At 46.1% G+C, this 18,034-nt stretch overlaps 1 protein-coding gene across 2 annotated transcripts in view; it reads left to right on the top strand.

The window, feature by feature from the left end:
• Window positions 1-18,034, top strand: part of CLDN10 (claudin 10) — a 147,597-nt gene that overhangs the window by 31,281 nt on the left and 98,282 nt on the right. The window lies entirely within an intron of this gene.

Raw genomic sequence — 18,034 nt, 5'->3', positions numbered from 1 at the left:
GTTTTTTGGGCAATTTATTTGATAATAAGTAATCATTTTTGTTGGCCTATAAAATGTCCTATACTCTGCTTTTTGTTTATTTCATCTCTGTGGAGGGGTGGATTAGCCAGAGAAACAGAACCAACAGAAAAAAGAGAGAGAGAGAGAAGAGGGATTTATTATAAAGAATTGGATCACGTAATTATGGAGGCTAACAGGTCCCAAGATCTGCAGTCAACCACCTGGAGCCCCAAGAGAGTGTAACCTGAAAAACCGATAAACATCAGAGCTGGTGGTATGGTTCAGTCCACAGGCCAGTGGGCTCAAGACTCAGGAAGAGCTGATGTTTCAGTTCCAGTTCAAAGATAGGAAAAATGTTGCTGTTCAGTTTGAAGGCTGTCAGATAGGAAGAATTCTCTCTTAGTCAGCGTGGGTCAACCTTTTTGTTCTATACAGGCCTTCAACAGTAGGATGAGGTCTACAGTGATCCAAACAGAGAGGAATCTGCTTTACTTAGTCTACCAATTTTAATATTAATGTCATCTAAAAACTCACAGAAACACCTAGAATAATGTCTGACCAACTATCTGGGCACACCATGGCCAGTCAAGTTGACACATAAAATTCACTATCACGGAGTGTATTTTCTATAAACTTGTAGTTAGTAGTTATATCCTGGTTAGACTCCAGCTTCCTGGGGTTTTTTTGTAATTGTCTTACCTCTGGCCAATAGGCTTTTCAACCTGGTTCCTAAGTCTTTTTGGCATGATCTTGTAGTCTTCGATAATTTCCTTGCTGGCTAATATGACAAGATGTTCCAAGCTCATCCCTGATGTTGAATCGGCCATTTCTCCAAAGAATCATGTTCCCTTTAGCCAGAAATGGTATTTAGAGTGCATGAGGCAAGGCTGTACATGGTAGCTCATGCCTATAATTCCAGTACTTTGGGAGGCCAAGGCAGGCAGATCACTAGAGTTCAGGAGTGTGAAGCCAGCCTGACCAACATGGTGAAACCTCATCTCTACTAAAAATACAACAACTAGCCAGGCGTGGTAGTGCACACTTGTAATCCTAGCTACTTGGGAGGTTGAAGTGGGAGGATGGCTTGAACCCCAGAGATGGAGGTTGCAGTGAGCCAAGATCATGCCACTAAACTCCAGCCTGGGCAACAAAGCAAGACCCTCTCTCAAAAAAAAGGAAGAAAGAAAAATGGCCTGGGTGCTAAGGACACTCTTTGCTACTGTTAGTCAAGGTATATAGTCCTTTTCAACAGACAGAGCTAGAAATAATATATTTTAACATAATATACATCATGTGTTCTCATTAATATTTCCAATTAAAACTTAGGATAGAAGGGTTTTTTTTTATTTAACTTCTTTCATTTGATATTTAGATTTATTTTTCTTGCACCGAAAATCTTAGTTCCTAATGAAATAATGTAATTTATTTTTCTACTCAATATATTATGATTTTATAATAATCATCTATCAGAACATATATCAAAGAAAAAATTATCCTAAAAAGAGAATTACTGAAAACCACTTGAGATTTCTTTACAGTTTTTTTAGTTTTATTTTCTGTTGCTTTTTTTTTTTTTTCTGCTTTGACATTTACCCCACTAGGATTATGTCATCTCATGACTGTAGTTTTAAAATAGAATCATTTAAAAAGTGTAGATTCGGCCAGGCGCGGTGGCTCACGCCTGTAATCCCGGCACTTTGGGAGGCCGAGGCGGGTAGATCACGAGGTCAAGAGATCGAGACCATCCTGGTCAACATGGTGAAACCCCGTCTCTACTGAAAATAAAAAAAAATTAGCTGGGCATGGTGGCGCGTGCCTGTAATCCCAGCTACTCAGGAGGCTGAGGCAGGAGAATTGCCTGAACCCAGGAGGCGGAGGTTGCGGTGAGCCGAGATCGCGCCATTGCACTCCAGCCTGGGTCACAAGAGCGAAACTCCGTCTCAAAAAAAAAAAAGTGTAGATTCAGTTCACATCCAGGTATTTTAGCCAACTATGAAGGCATAAATGAGGCACCGTGGAGAGGTTATGATCTGAGTGCTGTAGCCAAGTTTCTATGAATTCAGAGGATGTGGACAGCTCTATTCCATGTTTAACATAACCATCTATATTTAGTAGGAGCACATCGTTGCTACTGATGTTATTCAACAAGGTGAGAGTTAAATTCACTTACGAAGCTTTGGTCTTTAGGAGGAAAGGGCCAAGTTTTAGAGCCACAGAGGGTTACAGTGGTACAGTGAACTTTCGGGGCCACCTGGTTTAATCACCCCAGTTTACAGAGGAGGAACCTAAGATCCAGCAGTATCTAGTAACTTGCCTAAGACCTCACTACTAGTTAGTAGCATGGATAGAACTGGAAACGATCTGCTGTCTCCCTTCCATTGATCTGTGCTGTTCCCTCGCTCTCCTGCATAAATGCTGAAGGAGATCAGGAGGAGCAGATGAGCAAGGGAGGCCCATTCTGAAAGTTCAATCTCAAGACTGAACACATTCAAAAAATGCTTATGAGACATTTAAGTGCGCTGTTTGGTAAATGTTTAGTCATTAGCTCTAAACGTATAGCAAGGCAGCCTTTATTGTCTTTTTAATTTTTTACTTGTCCAGGTAATAAATTGAATATGTATCTGGTACAGTGTGAAAGCTGGAGACACCATTTCAAACATTTAAGACGATCTTCTCACCATATTTTATTTTTAAAACAATATAACAGTACTCGAAAATAATTTCTAAAGTCCTGATTGTAAAATCTGTCCATGTTCATGTATTTCATTCAATAAACCACCACCACCTACAAGGTACTGGGCTACTAGGGCTTCTTCAACAACTAGAACCCTGTATATATGGAACTAGGCTACCTCATAAGTTAGTGAAGTGGAGAACCGACAGCTAGTGGATTAGTGAATTCTTATCAGTAATCTGCAGAGGGAGTTTCTACAGAATTCAAAGGATGGGACTTGAGGACATCTGGTGTCCTTGTCCTTTCTAATCCTAAGATTGTTTTTGTTTTGTTTTGTTTTTTAGAGACTGTCTTGCTATGTTAATTAGGCTGGACTTGAACCTTGAACTCCTGGGCTCAAAAGACCTCCCACCTCAGCCTCCCAAGTAGCTGGAAGCATAGGTGCACACCGTCATGGTTGGCTGGATGAGAGATCTGTATTCTATAATTTGGGTTATGCCCCTATTAAAGTAGGTTGTTTGGGGAGAGCGTAGTCACCATTTATACAAAGAGACAAATTCTTCTCGCCCCTTTTTCTTCTAAGTCCAAGTTCAGTCTCTATTTAGAGCCCAACCCCAAAGACTCAACGGATCAGAGAATAAAGCATAGTGGGCCCTTAGGGAGTGTCTCCATGGCACTGTCATCTTAGGGACCTTTCTTCACAAACAAAAAGACAAGCTTTCTGATAATCACAGCAACTCCCTGCTGGCTGTGCACGTCCTGCGCATTTTGGTTCTTCTCTCCAGCTGTCTTACGTTTCAAGCATACGCTTGTTTCTGTTACTGATCCCCCCTCCCACTCCAGGTTTGTTAGTAGCTACATTCTCAGCCCAAGGATGAAAGAGAAGCAAGTGGACAATCTTGGGACCTGGAAAATTATTCACCCATGCTGGTTTGCCTTAACGGCAGCCAGCAAATGCATGAGCCCCTGCTGCGGGCCCGGCTCTGAGAAAGGTGCTGGGGAAAGTGAGGGAGACACAGTTCCTGCTCTTCCAGGCTAGAGGGGGAAAGGAGATGAGAAGGGAGAGGCTATAGGAACGTCAGTGAGCATGAGCATGGAAAAGGGTAAAGTCCTAGCCTCACAGAGGATTAGAAGCAGCTGTGAGCCAAGTGATTTCACTTGTGACCTGAAGGAGGCGGGGAGGAGAACTTCCAGGCAGGGGAAAGACAGATCCAAAGGTCCAGAACAACAGGAGTTCCGGGAATTCGAGGAACTGAAAGAGTAAGGCGTGTTGGAGCTACTGTCTCGAGATGAGTCCAGCGAGGAAGGCAGGAGTTAGACAGTGGAGGGGCTTGTCACAGAACTCTCAAGAAGTGCTCACCAGAACTTCAGCTTTGACCTATCTATATATGTATATATATAAACAGAGTCTTGTTCTGTCACCCTGGAGTGCAGTGGCATGATCTTAGCTCACTGCAACCTCCACTTCCAGGGTTGAAGCAATTCTCCTGCCTCAGCCTCCTGAGTGGCTGGGATTACAAGTGCCCACCACCACACCTGGCCAATTTTGTATTGTTCGTAAAGACAGGGTTTCATCATGTTGGACAGGCTGGCCTCAAACTCCTGACATCAGGTGATCCACCCTCATCAGCCTCCGAAAGTGCTGGGATTACAGGCATGAGCCACTGTGCCTGCCCATCCTTTTTCTTTTTCTTTTTTTTTTTAATACAGACAGAGTCTCACTCTGTCACCAGGCTGGAGTGCAGTGGCACCGTCACAGCTCACTGCAGCCTCACCCTCTGGAGCTTAATCATCATGGCTCACTGCAGCCTCGATCCTCCTGCCTCAGCTTCTCAAGTAGCTGGGCTACAAGGCACATGCCACCACACTCAGCTTTTTTTTTTTTTTTTTTCCTTTTTGCAGAGATGGAGTCTTGCTTTATTGCCCAGGCTGGTCTTGAACTCCTGAAGTCAAGCAACCCTCCAGTCTCAGCCTCTTAAAGTGTTGGCAGGTGTCAGCCACTGTGACTTGCCTATAGATATATTCTTCAGTCCTGAAGACATTATTTCCCAGCCTCTTCTTAGTTGTGCTTTGAGTAATCAAAAACCACTGTTTGCTGAGCACCCTCAAGAGGCAGATTTGGTGGTACTCAGCCATGGGAGAAAATCCAGTGGTAACAAACAGCTCTCCCATTACAGAGCTCAGAAAATGAGGTTCTCTCTTTTTCAAACTCCAGGTACTAATAACAAATACATTCAAAAACCAAGAGACAAAAATTAAAAGGCTAAAAGAAACTCATCATCAACTCCTTTAGACTTAACTTTTAAAATAGAGTGGGATAGACCAGACACAGTGACTCATGCCTGTAATCCCAGCACTTTGGGAGGCCGAGGTTGGCAGATCACTTGAGGTCAGGAGTTCAAGACCAGCCTGTCTAACATGGCTCTACTTAAAATACAAAATTACTCAGATATGGTGGTGGCATGTGCCTGTAATTCTAGCTACTTGAGAGGCTGAGGCAGGAAAATCACTTGAACCCAGGAGGCAGGGTTGCAGTGAGCCAAGATCATGCCAGTGCACTCTAGCCTGGGTGACAGAGTGAGGCTCTGTCTCAAAAAAAAAAAAAAAAAAAATAGAGTGGGATACTTGTCACTACAAGTAAAATAGACACTCTAAGCAACAGGGAGATGATTCCCTTAGCAAAGTGTTTCTAATTTGAGAGTGTGTGATAAGAAACCCGGTTCCATGACCACAGAGTTCCATCTGGATGTCTCACTCATGGTTCCTAGAATTAAGTACTCTCTGGCCTGGTGCAGTGTCTCACACCTGTAATCCCAGCACTTTGGGAGGCTGAGGCCAGATGATCGTTTGAGCTCAGGAGTTCAAGAGCAGCCTGGGCAACACAGGGAGACCTGTCACTACAAATAATTAAAAATCAGCTGGACGTGGTGGCTTCCACCTGTGATCCCAGCTACTCAAGAAGCCGAGGTAGGAGGATTGCTTGAGCCCAGGAGTTTGAGGCTGCAGTGAGCTCTGATAGTACCACTGAACTCCAACCTGGATAACAGGGTGAAAACCTATCTCCAAAAAAAAAAAAAACAAGGAAAAAAGGAATAAAGTGTTTCTCTTTTGGGCATTGGGTTCTTCTGTAAGGTACTCGGAGAACTTCCGTGTGTATTAATAACAACACAATCAAGAGCATTGGGAAAAATAGCTAATGCATGCTGGGCTTAATACCTAGGTGATGGGTATAGATGCAACAAACCATAGCACACGTTTACCTATGCAACAAACCCACACACCCTGCATATGTACCCTAGAACTAAAAATTAAAATTAAAAAAAGCAAACAAACTGTGATCAGTCTAACAAGGTCTGGGGAAGAGATGGGCGTCGGGTGCCCCAGGCAGCCCGCATGGCAAGTGCCGAGGATGGGAGCCAAGGAACAGCTCTGCCCTCAGCCACTTAGCACCCTGGATCCTTCAGTCTAGGCTGAGTGATAATAGCAGATTCCATTCACATCATATTTCACTAGGTTCTCACCTGCCTCGTTCAGCTGACCTCTAACGAGAGTGTGCGTGAGAATCACCCAGAAGGCTTGAGGGAACAGAGTGCCAGGCACCATCCGCAGAGCTCTGACTTGGCAGGTCATGGTGGGACTGGGAATTGCATTTCTCACAGGTTCCCTGGCCCTGCTATGCTGCTGGTTCAGGGACCACACCGGGAGAATCGCTATGAACCCATTTCATAGAAAACCTTCAGATGCCAGCTCTGTAGCCAGGCTGTTCAGCTTTGGAGGAAACACCCCTGCCCTCAAGGGGCTCGCCCACAGTGGAGGAAACAGAAATAAAAACTAAAGTATTAGAATGTGATGCATTAGAACAGCGGTGCCCAGCCTTTTTGGCGCCAGGGACTGGTTTCGTGGAAGACCATTTTTCTTTTTTCTTTTTTCTTTTTTTTTGGAAAATAGCTGCATAGATCCTCTCCTAAAATCTATGGGGGATCCATGAGCACCAAATTAAAACGATTAGTCTAAGTCATTTGCCATATTTAAGCCTGGAGCCAGGGAGACAGAGAAACTTGGGTTTCTGTCTCTTAACCTATGAGAAGTAGATGCTAATCCCATCCTAACCTGTTAGGCCAAGTGTTTAACCTCTTACCTTCTTCGAAAGAAGCCGCTAGCTATGAGATGGAAATTCCATAAGACAGGGATGGAGGATATTTGTAAGTTGAATACAATGCTGTGAGTGTACTAAGCACTCAACAAACTTGTTTGAATGAAATAATGGATTAATAGATGTATTGATGTTGTAGGACTCAACATAAGTTTTCTTATTAGATTCATATTGATAACACTAGCAATACACACACACATAATTTTGGCAACTTTTCATAGAAAAACTGAAACTAACATAGAACAGCGATAAAAGATAACAATCCTACAGTTTCTTTTTTTTTTTTTTAAGCTGGGTTTGTTGGGAGCAGAGATGTATAAGGTTAATATATATAATAACCACAACCACAAGGCATACTCAATTTTTAAAGGTGAACCACAAATTAGGCTCTGAGTTTCCTGGCAGTCAGGAAAACCAGTTAGGATTAAGCAAATTATAAAGAATTAGCAACTCTTTATTATGGGTAGTTTGCAAATCTTTTCTTTTTTTTTCTTTTTTTTTTTTTTTTATAAGAAAAAGAATCAAGAAGAGGAAGAAAGAGAAAGAGGGAGAGAGGATGGGTGTATTGCTTTATTGCTCGGGCTAGAATGCAATCTAAATATGGGTATGCCTATAATTGTCCTTAATAATGGAGATATAAAAGAAAATGAGGGAAGAGAATAACAAACAAGGAGCCAACCAACATTTCATATAAACTTCTAAGTTGATATGATGTGGTACTGATCTACGTATTCCTGTATTGGGTGCATATATATTTAGGATCTTTAGCTCTTCTTGTTGTTGCATTGATCCTTTTATCATTATATAATGTCCTTCTTTGCTTCTTTTGATCTTTGTTGCTTAATTGTAACTTCTGCTTTTTATTTCTTTATTTTAGCTCTCTGGTTGGTAAATCCTTCTCCATCCCTTGTTTTGAGTCTTTGTGTATCCTTGAATGTGAGATAGGTCTGGATGCAGCATACTGATGGGTTTTAGTTTTTTATTCAAATTGCCTGTCTGTCTTTGGATTGGGGGATTTAGTCAATTTAAATTTAGAATCAATAATAATATATGTGAGTCTAATACTGCCATTTAATATCAGCTGGCTATTTTGCCCATTAGTTGATGTAAATTCTTCATTATATTAATGCTCTTTTTGGTATTTTTTTAGAAAGGCTGATACTGTTTGTTCCTTTCTATGTGTAGTGGTTCTTTCAGAAGCTCTTGTAAAGCAGGCCTGGTGGTGATGAAATCTCTGAGTGCTTGCTTATTCACAAAAAACTTTATTTTTCCTTCACTTGTGAAACTTAGTTTGGCTGGATGTGAAATTCTGGGTTGAAAGTTCTTTTCTTTAAGGATGTTGAATATTGGTCCCCACTCTCTTCTGGCTTGTAGGGTTTCTGCTGAGAGATCTGCTGTAAGTCTGATAGGCTTCCCTTTGTGGGTAATCTGACCTTTCTCTCTGGCTGCCCTTAGTATTTTCTCCTTCACTTCAACTCTGGTGAATCTGACGATTATGTGCCTTGGAGTTGCTCTTTTTGAGGAATATCTCTGTGGTGTTCTCTGTATTACCTGGAATTGAATATTATCCTGCCTTACTAGGTTGGGAAATTTTTCCTGAATAATGTCCTGAAGCGTATTTTCCAGCCTGGATTCATTCTCTTCGTCACATTTAGGTTCACCTATCAAGCGTAGATTAGGTCTTTTCACATAGTCCCATATTTCTTGGAGACTTTGCTCGTTCCTTTTTATCCTTTTTTCTCTAATCTTGTCTTCTTGTTTTATTTCACTGAGTTGGTCTTCGACCTCTGATATCCTTTCTTCTGCTTGATCAATTCGGCTGTTAAAACTTGTGCATACTTCATGAAGTTCTCGTATTGTGTTTTTCAGCTCCATCAATTCACTTATATTCCTCTCTAAATTGTGTATTCTTGTTAACATTTCGTCAAATCTTTTTTCAAAGTTCTTAGTTTCTTTGGATTGGGTTAAAACAAGTTCTTTTAATTCACAGAAGTTTCTCATTATCCACGTTTTGAAGCCTGCTTCTGTAATTGGAACACACTCGTTCTCCATCAAACCTTGTTCTGTTGCTGATGAGGAACTGTGATCCCCCGCTGAGGGAGAGGCGTTCTGATCTTGGGTATTCTCAGCCTTTTTTGGCTGTTTTCTTCCCTTCGTTGTAGATTTATCCATCTGTGGTCTTTATAATTACCGTCCTTGCAATTGGTTTTCTGAGTGGACGTCCGACTTATTGATTCTCAGCGCCGAAATCTGAGCAACCCACTGCACCGACTAAATCAGTGGCATTAAGATTGATGGTGCTTTTCTGACTCTGCACCAAGAACTGACGCTCCAAGGCGCCGGCAAAACCACCTCGCTGGTCACAAGAGTCGCGCTGGCGACCCGTGGGGCTCCTCCGCTGGGAATCTCCTGGTGCGTGAGCAACAAGAATTCATGTGAAGGTGTGGGGTCCTCTCGTTCTTTGTGCTTTCACTGGGAGCTACAATCCCGAGCTGCTAGTGGTCAGCCATCTTGGATCTCTCTGGAAGACCATTTTTCATGATGGGGGTCGCAGGGGTAGTTTCAGGATGATTCGAATGCATTATATTTATTGTGCATGTTATTTGTATTATGATCACATTGGAATATGTAATGAAACAGTTATACCAGGCACCGTAATGTAGAATCAGTGGGAGCCCTGAGCTTGTTTTTCTGAAACTAGATGGTCCTGTCTGGGGCTGATGGGAGACAGTGACAGATCATGAGGCATTAGATTCTCATAAAAAGCGGGCCACCCAGATCCCTCACATGCGCAGTTTGCAGTAGGGTTTGTGTTCCTGTGAGAACCCAGTGTTGGGCTGATCTGATAGGAGGCGGAGCTCAGGCGTTGACGCGAGCCATTGGGAGCAGCTGCAGATGCAGATGAAACCTCGCCACTCCACCTGCCACCCACTTCTCCTGTGCAGCCCAGTTCCGAACAGGCCACAGACTGGTACCAGCCCATGGCCCAGGGGTTGGGGACCCCTGCAATAAAACGAAGGCTCAAATGGAGGTTGGAGGAGGCTGCTATGAGCACAGAGCCGAGGAAGGGAAGGGAAGAACAGGTTAGCTGCAGCTTCTAGCAGGGAAGAAGGTAAGAGAACAAGTCCAAGAAGGAGCTGTGTATTCGGAGACAGCAGGGAGGCCTGCAAGGGCAATGGCTCTGTCTGAGTGGAACTGGAGAAGAAACCCACATATAGAAAGGAACCGGGGAGAAGAGAATGGAAAAGGCAAGGAGAGATTGACAAGCCTTCGGAGGAGGAGTGAGACCTAGTAAGATCTGCCTTTTGGAAAGCTCACTGGGGGTGGGGGCAGGGGGAGAAAGGAACATGGGGGCGGGGCGGGGGTGGAGCCAGGCTGGAGGAGGCTATTCTGTGCTGCAGGTGCCAGATTGAGGCTTGAGCCCAGCAGAGGCTGGTGGGTGGAGGGGCTGAGCTTATAGGATCTCAAGGATCTGTCAGTAACATCTCACGTCTTGGTGGAGAGGCGGGTTCAAAACTTGCAGGTCCCTTGTGTTTTGGCGTCACAGACGGGGTGAATCGGCTCTTCTCTGCTAAGGGGTGGAGGACACACAGAAGAGGAAACCGGTAGGCCAGGAAGTAGGAGCACACACTCGGTGCTGTCCCGCAACTCGGATCAGATGCAGCAGCTCCCTGCCGGGGATGAGGAGCCCACCCCTGCCCTGTGCTCCCTCGCACTCTACGTATTTGTAGGGACAGGGGTCAGGGGACATCCCTGTGATTGTGGAAGCTCCCTGGTGGGAGGAATGACCTTGGTTCAAAAGGGGAGCACCTGGTGTCCAGCGACCGTGACCAGCCCGCCCTCCTGGGGACCTAGGCAGATCTGCTGAGCCTGATCTCGGCTAAGCTCAAGAGAGGGGTGATGAGGCTCTGCGGCCCCTATCAGATGTCCCGGCCAATTCTTGGAGACAGAGAGCGCCAGGAGTTTTGCAGCCCACTTCAGCTGTGCCAACTGAACGCCGGCCACCTGTGGGCTTCTCTGCTCCTCCCCTGGGGAGGAAAGTGGCCAGCCGGGTTTGGAAGTTTCAGTGCTCTTTGCCCTGATGGCCTGTGGGCACCTAGTGAGGGTGTCTGTCTTGGAGCTCCAGGAAGGTGGCAAGGGCTCCATTCCCACCTCGTGTCCTCCAGCTGCCTTTCTCTGAGTGGCGTCTCAGTGAAGCCAGCCTGGGCTCTATCCTGGTGTGCCCCGTGATCCCAAGCCCACCTGCATGGGTCGGAGTTCCCTGCATCTCTCTCTGTCTCTCTCTCTGCTTGTTGGGACTCAAGCACTGTGGCTCTACTGTGATGTAACTTATGGTTGATGCTGCCCCCTGAGCAAGCGTGCTGGGTGGTCTTCTGTGCTTGTCACAAATCTCTGCCATCTAATTCCACCTCCATCACCCTGATCGCTTCCTTCCACGTGCCACCCCCCTTCTGGGTACATGTGGTGATAGGACATATGAGTTTGGTTTGGGAGCTGAAAAGGCAGGATGAACTTGACTTTGAATGAGTTAAATATGACTTACAGGTGGGTCGACAGGATAGCGATGGATTGTCAGTGTTTGGTTAGACAGGTATGGAGCTCAAGAGGGGAGTCTGAGCTGGTGTCTTAGTCTGTTCAGGCTGCTATAGCAAAATGCCATGGACTGGGTAACTCACAGACAACAGAAATGCATTTCTCACAGTTCTGGAGGGTGGGATGTAAGTCCAAGGCCAAGGTGCTGATGGATTTGGTGTCGAGAGCTGCTTTCTGATTCACAGGTGAGTCTTCTCTCTGTGTCCTCACGTGGTGGCAGACGTGAGGCAGCTCTCTGGAGCCTTCTTTATAAGGGCACTAATCCCATTAATGGGAGCTCTACCCTCAAGATCTAATCACCTCCCGAAGGCCCCACCTCCCTGTACCATGACTTTGGGTGTTAGGATTTCAACATGTGAATTTTGGAGGGACACAGATATTCAGGCCATAGCAGCTGTGGGTAAAGATGCAAAGACTCCTAGGACCTCCCAGGCAGTGTGTGAGGGGCAAGGCTGGAATCCCAAACAGCAGTGACAAGTAGGAGAGGGAGAGAGAAAGGAGGATGCTACCATGTCGCTGAAAAGAGCTTTAACACATACTGTTCATATGGCCTCACTATGAAATAACAGCACAGATGAGACAAATGAAGTGACTGGGTCTCGGGGGTGCCTTTGCATGGTCAGTTTCTCACAGCGGCTGGTGGCAGAGCCAGGTCTCACACTCCAAGTTCAGAATTTTTCTCCCTACGTTTGTCCACCTGTTCATTCCGCAGTCGCCGACTGAGCTCTTTTCTGTGTGCGTGCAGGGTCTTGTGTTCATACCGTGAGCAGCATCGCAGGGACCAGAGTAAGACAGGGAGGGGAGGCGGGATGCAGAGAAGCTGGGAACCAGCCACGCTTCTCCTCCTAGCAGGGGAGTTGTTCTAACAGGTCTGGTGAACATTTTTATTCAGGTTTGATGAGGTCAGTAGATCAGGTGGCGATTGCCATTGGAGAGAGAGTTTGTGACTCACAGATCTAAGAGAAGTGGGCACGCCACGCCATGCCACACAGGGCCACCAGGGGAAGCACGAGGGCTGGTCAAGAGGCAGAGGGAGGAGAGAACGTGGCAAGAGCCCTTACTGTGGTTGCCATAGGAAGGAGTGGGCAAGGCAGGGTAAGCTAGTTCGGGACTGGCTAGTTTAAATCATTTCAGAAGGCTCTGGGGCATGCGGGCTGTCCCTATTTGTCACACACCTGGCCTTGGGCGATTAGGGCAGAGGGATAGTAACCTGGAGCGTGAGAGCCAGAAAAGGGAATTGGTTGGGATGTGAACTCTGGGTTGGTTTTCATTTGAAAACCACACACCCAGGAGGACTCCTTCCAGGGGGAGAGGGACAGTGAGGGAGACATATTGGGTTGCCCGGAGCAGATGCACGCGGGGCAGATGTTAAAGCATCATGTTTACAGAGGGGAGAAGCACGGTTAATACAGAAGCAGAAAAGGAATGCAAAACAGCTGGAGAACAGCTGCAAAGGTGCACGTGCGGAAGCTCAGGAGATGCCCTGTCAAGCCTGCTGTGGATGGCCTGCAGTCCAGCAGCATGGCAGCACCTGGGACTTAGAGATGCCGAGTCTCCAACCCACCCCAGACCGAATGAATCTGAATCTGCATATTAACAACACCCCCAGGCAACCTGTCTGCCTCTTAAGACATGAAAAGTACTGGCTTCAGCTGCAGACAGACCCATGGACAGATGGAGATGTGTGGTTCGTTGGGGAGGCTTCTTGGAGGAGCCCTTTAACAATAGAAGCTAGCTTCCATTTGAAAAGAAATGAGATCTTTTGCCCGAAACAGTGGTTCTCAAAATCGGCTGCAAATTGGAATCACCTGTTGTGTTTTAAAAAGCTCTGGAGGCCAGGTGCTATGGCTCTTGCCTGTAATCCCAGCACTTTGGGAGGCTGAGGTGAGCAGATCACTTGAGTCAGAAGTTCAAGACCAGCTTGGCCAACATGGCAAAACTCCATCTCTGCTAAAACAGAAAAAGAAAAAAAGCTGGGCATGGTGTTGGTGGTGGTGCATGCCTGTAGTCCCAGCTGCTTGGGAGGCTGAGGCACGAGAATCACTTGAACCCAGGTAGCTGAGATTGCGGTGAGCTGAGATCGTGCCGCTGCACTGCAGCATGGGCAGCAGTGAGACTCTGCCTCAAAAATAAATAAGTAAACAAAGCACTGATTCCTGCTTCCAAGCACTGGAGATTCAGATTTAATTATGATAAGGCCAAGACATAAAGAGTTTACAGAACTCCTCAGGTGATTTAAGCATGCAGCCAAGTTAGAGAACCACTGGCCTTTGCCATACAATGTGAGATACAATGTGCTGTACCAGGACCAGAGAATAGAGTAGAAGAGGAATCCGCTGGTTTGAGAGCAAGACCAGGAGTGTGACTGTCTGTATGGCGGGTGGGGTGAACAGGGAGGGTGCGCCTGGGATCCTTTTCCCCTTCGTTGCCCGTTTGTCTTCCTGGGTCACCTTCCTCAAGGCTTCCTTAGTTCTTACCTGGATGCTTGTATTCTGCTTCCCCCTCGTGGTGACTTGCAGTATGGCACAGCTGTCGCTGACGGTTTCATTAGAGTTCCGCGTTCATCACTCACCTGTGAAGGCTGTGGTCTCGACAGGTGGGCTCATCCTAAGAATCATGTGCTGTGAGCATCTTGGCCATGTGACTTCAGGAGTTACTCCCTCACAAGGAGTCTCAGAGTTAGAGGTCACTGGCCAAGCACTGGCCTGGTACAGGGCTGCAACTGGAGCCTCATGGCCTCCTGTGCATGAGGCAGGAGAACCGCTTGAACCCAGAAGGCAGAGGTTGCAGATAGAGGTTCATTTTATTAGCCAATGGTTAAGTGGCTGTGAGAGCGATCATCAGAAGGTGCAGCGGTGGAAGATAAGCTTCCTAATACACAGCGGCCACCACTTAGATCTTTGTGGCAAGAATGGGTTTTATTTAATTGTCACATCTCATTCCAATGACAAGCCTAGAAGGTATTATTAGGGTTCCCATATTTTTTATTGTCAAATGTTTTTATTGACAATACGCATTACTAAGGCTTATTTTTTAAAAGACACTTAGCTATGTAAAGTAACATTCTTCTTTGAGAAGGGCATTTAGCAAAAATAAAGTCACAGATTTAATATCCTAGTTAGTCATGAATAAATGTTTTAAAATTTGAGTGAGAAAGAACATTGACTAGAGAAAATGTTGCTATGTCACTTTCAAAATAAGCATGTATTTTAAACAGACATGGTTTGCAGAAGAGGATTCTCATCTTACAGATAAGAAAACAAACCTGGAGACCTTAAGACACTCGATCAAGGTCACGCAGCAGGTGACAGATGCAGGGCTTGAACCCACATTGGTTGGACAGCACTATCTGTATGTACAGCTCCTCCATGTCCCCTGCAGGAGTCCAGGAGTTCTCGCCTGCCCAAGGGTTTGCAACAAAGACTTCACCTGAATCCCTTATTGAGTCTCCGTGGGTCCTCCAAGCTCCTCTAGTTCCTCTTCGTATTAGTACATTTTCACACGGCTGATAAAGATATACCTGAGACTGGGTAATTTGTAAGGAAAAGAGATTTTCTTTAGATTCACAGTTCTACATGGCTGGGGAGGCCACGCAATCATGGTGGAAGGCAAGGAGGGACATCATATCCTACATGGTGGCAGGGAAGAGACAACTTGTGCAGGGAAACTCCTTTTTTTTTCTTACACTTTAAGTTCTGGGGTACATGTACAGAACCTGCAGGTTTGTTACATAGGTATATACGTGCCATGGTGGTTTGCTGCATCCATCACCCCATCATCTACATTAGGTATTTATCCTAATGCTATCCCTCCCCTAGCCCTCAACCCCCTGCTATCCCTCCCCTAGCCCCCCACCCCATGACAGGCCACAGTGTATGACAGGGGAACTCCTTCTTATAGAACCATCAGATCTTGTGAGACTTAGAATCACGGAAACAGCATGGGAACTACCTGCCTCCATGATTCAATTACCTCCCACTGAGTCCCTCCCATGACACATGGGAATTGTGGGGGCTATAATTCAAGATGAGGTTTGAGTAGGGACACAGCCGAACCATATCGCTCTTCTTTCTAATTTCACATTGACTGAGACACTTTCTGTAGAGCAGTCTCTGAAGGCCCCATATTTGGGGGTGAATGCCCTTGCACAATCCTGGCAGAAAACTTCTCTGCAGCTCATGCCCAGGCCTGGGTTGAGGGCAGATGAGGAAGAGAGCTAATGAGAGAAATGGGAAGCATTTGAAGCACTGGTGCCCTGACCTGGCTGGTCCCTTTTCTTCTCCCCAGAAGCTTCTGCCCTCTGGGAGCCAGCTCCTGTCCACCCTACCCCAGTTACAACTGCTCCTGAAACTCTGGTGTGAACCGGAACCACTGGGGAGCTTGTTAGAATCCAGATCCCTTGGCTCCACCCTCAAAAATTCTGATTCAGGATAATCAAAAGCAGGACCCAGGAATCTGCCTTTTAAGCAAACCACCCATGTGAATTCTACTGCAGGCGGTCCTTGGAACACACGTTGAGAAACATTCAATAGACATGCTTTTCTCATTCATGGGCCCGGGATCAAGAGTATCAGTAAAGGTCCATAAACTCTGTTAAAATGTTTAAATGTTCTCTATCATGGCTCATACCTGTAATCCCAGCACTATGGGAGGCTGAGGCGGGCGGATCATGAGGTCAGGAGTTCAAGACCAGCCTGGCCAACATAGTGAAACCCTGTCTCTACTAAAAATACAAAAAATTAGCCTGGTGTGATGGCCAGCACCTGTAATCCCAACTACTTGGCAAACTGAGGTAGGAGAATTGCTTGAACCCAGGAGGTGAAGGTTGCCATGGGCTGAGATTGGGCCATTGCACTCCACCCTGGGCGACAGTGTGAGACTCCAACTCGGGGGAAAAAAAGTTATCTATCAAGTGACTAAACTGTTGAATATATATACATAACTATATGGCAGGCAAGAATTCCTGGGCTCTAGAGCCCAAGCCAGAAGGTAATGGGACAGCAAGAGCTAACCCCAGCCTCCCTGCTTAGCCCTCCTCTTCCCACTTTGTGCCTTGAGGAACTTGCTGCTTGAACGAGAGGATGCACCATCTGTAAATTCAAGCACAGGGACTCTCCTTCCACCCTGTAACAGCTGCATCTCGACCACCTGTTGGGCTAGGATGGACCCCAGAGAGGAGACTGGCATTGACTCTGGAAGCAGAAAATTCCCAGGCACTCAGAGCATGGCCTAGACGGGGAAGTGGTTCCAGGGGTATGCATGCCCTTGACCTTGCAGACTGCCTGCACTGAGGGGCAGCAAAGGACGACCAGGGCAGAGCCGGCTAGGCTGGGACTTCTCCAAGGTTCATGGGAATAGAAATTTCCTGGGATCTGAATCAGTATGTCTAGGGCAGAGACCAAGATTCTGCATTTCTAACAGCCTCCCAGGTAAAGCCGGTGAGGCTGGTCTTCAGACCACAGAGTGAAGCAGCAAAGCTGTAAAGTAGGAGTCAGCATCAGATAGGAAACTTGTAGGTTCTGAGGGCCATGTGGTTTTGTGGCAATTATTCAACCCTGCTATTGGGCATGAAAGCAGTCACAGGTGACACTTAAGTGAATGAGCATGGCTGTGTTCCAGGAAAACTTCATTTGCGAACACTAAACTTGGAGTTTCAGATAATCTTCCTATATTGCAAAATATTCTTCTTTTGGGTTCTTTCAATTATTTAAAAATGTAAAAACTCGATCAGGCGGCTGGGTGTGGTGGCTCATGCCTATAATCATAGTACTTTGGGAGGCCAAGCTGGGTGGATCACCTAAAGTCAGGAGATCAAGACCAGCCTGACCAACATGGTGAAATCCTGTCTCTACTAAAAATAAAAAAATTAGCTGGGCATGGTGGCGCACGCCTATAATCCCAGCTACTTGAGAGGCTGAGGCAGGAGAATTGCTTGAACCCAGGAGGCGGAGGTTGCAGTGAGCCGAGATCATGCCATAAATCACACCACTGCATGCCAGCCTGGGTAACAAGAGCAAAACTCCATCTCAAAAATAAATAAGCAAGCCCATTAAACATCCACAAATTTAATCATGCCTGTAATCATAGTACTTTGGGTGGCCATTGGTCACCCAGTATGATCTTCCCCAGGAAGGGTGTGCTATGGTCTGAACATTTGTGTCCCTCCAAAACTCATGTTAAAATCCTACCCCCCAAGGTGACGGTATTGGGATGTGGGGCCTTTGGGAGGTGATTAGGTCACAAGGATGGAGCCCTCGTGATGGGATTAGTGCCTTTATAGAAGAGATCCCAGAGAAGTCCCTTGCGCCTTCCACTATGTGAGGTTACAGTGAGAAGACACTATCAGTTAGGAAGCCAACCTTCACCAGACGTCATATTTGCTGGTACCTTGACTTTGGACTTCCTAGCCTCCAGAATTGTGAGAAATCCATTTCTGTTGTTTATGAACTGCTTAGTCTCTGGTATTATAGCAGCCCCAAAGGACTAAGACAGGGCATGCTCTTGGGTGAGGCAGCTCTCTGCAGCTCAGGCACTTTCTAAGAGGGCTAAAAGCTGCAGCCTGGGTGCGGTAGTACTGCCAGCAGCTGGGGCCTGATGTCCTTCACTGTCCTTTC

The sequence above is a fragment of the Saimiri boliviensis genome, chromosome 16 (assembly GCF_048565385.1).
Source record: "Saimiri boliviensis isolate mSaiBol1 chromosome 16, mSaiBol1.pri, whole genome shotgun sequence".
NCBI classification, from domain to species: Eukaryota; Metazoa; Chordata; class Mammalia; order Primates; family Cebidae; genus Saimiri; species Saimiri boliviensis.
Note: the sequence above shows the minus strand (reverse complement) of the source record. Positions and strands in the feature narration are given on the sequence as shown.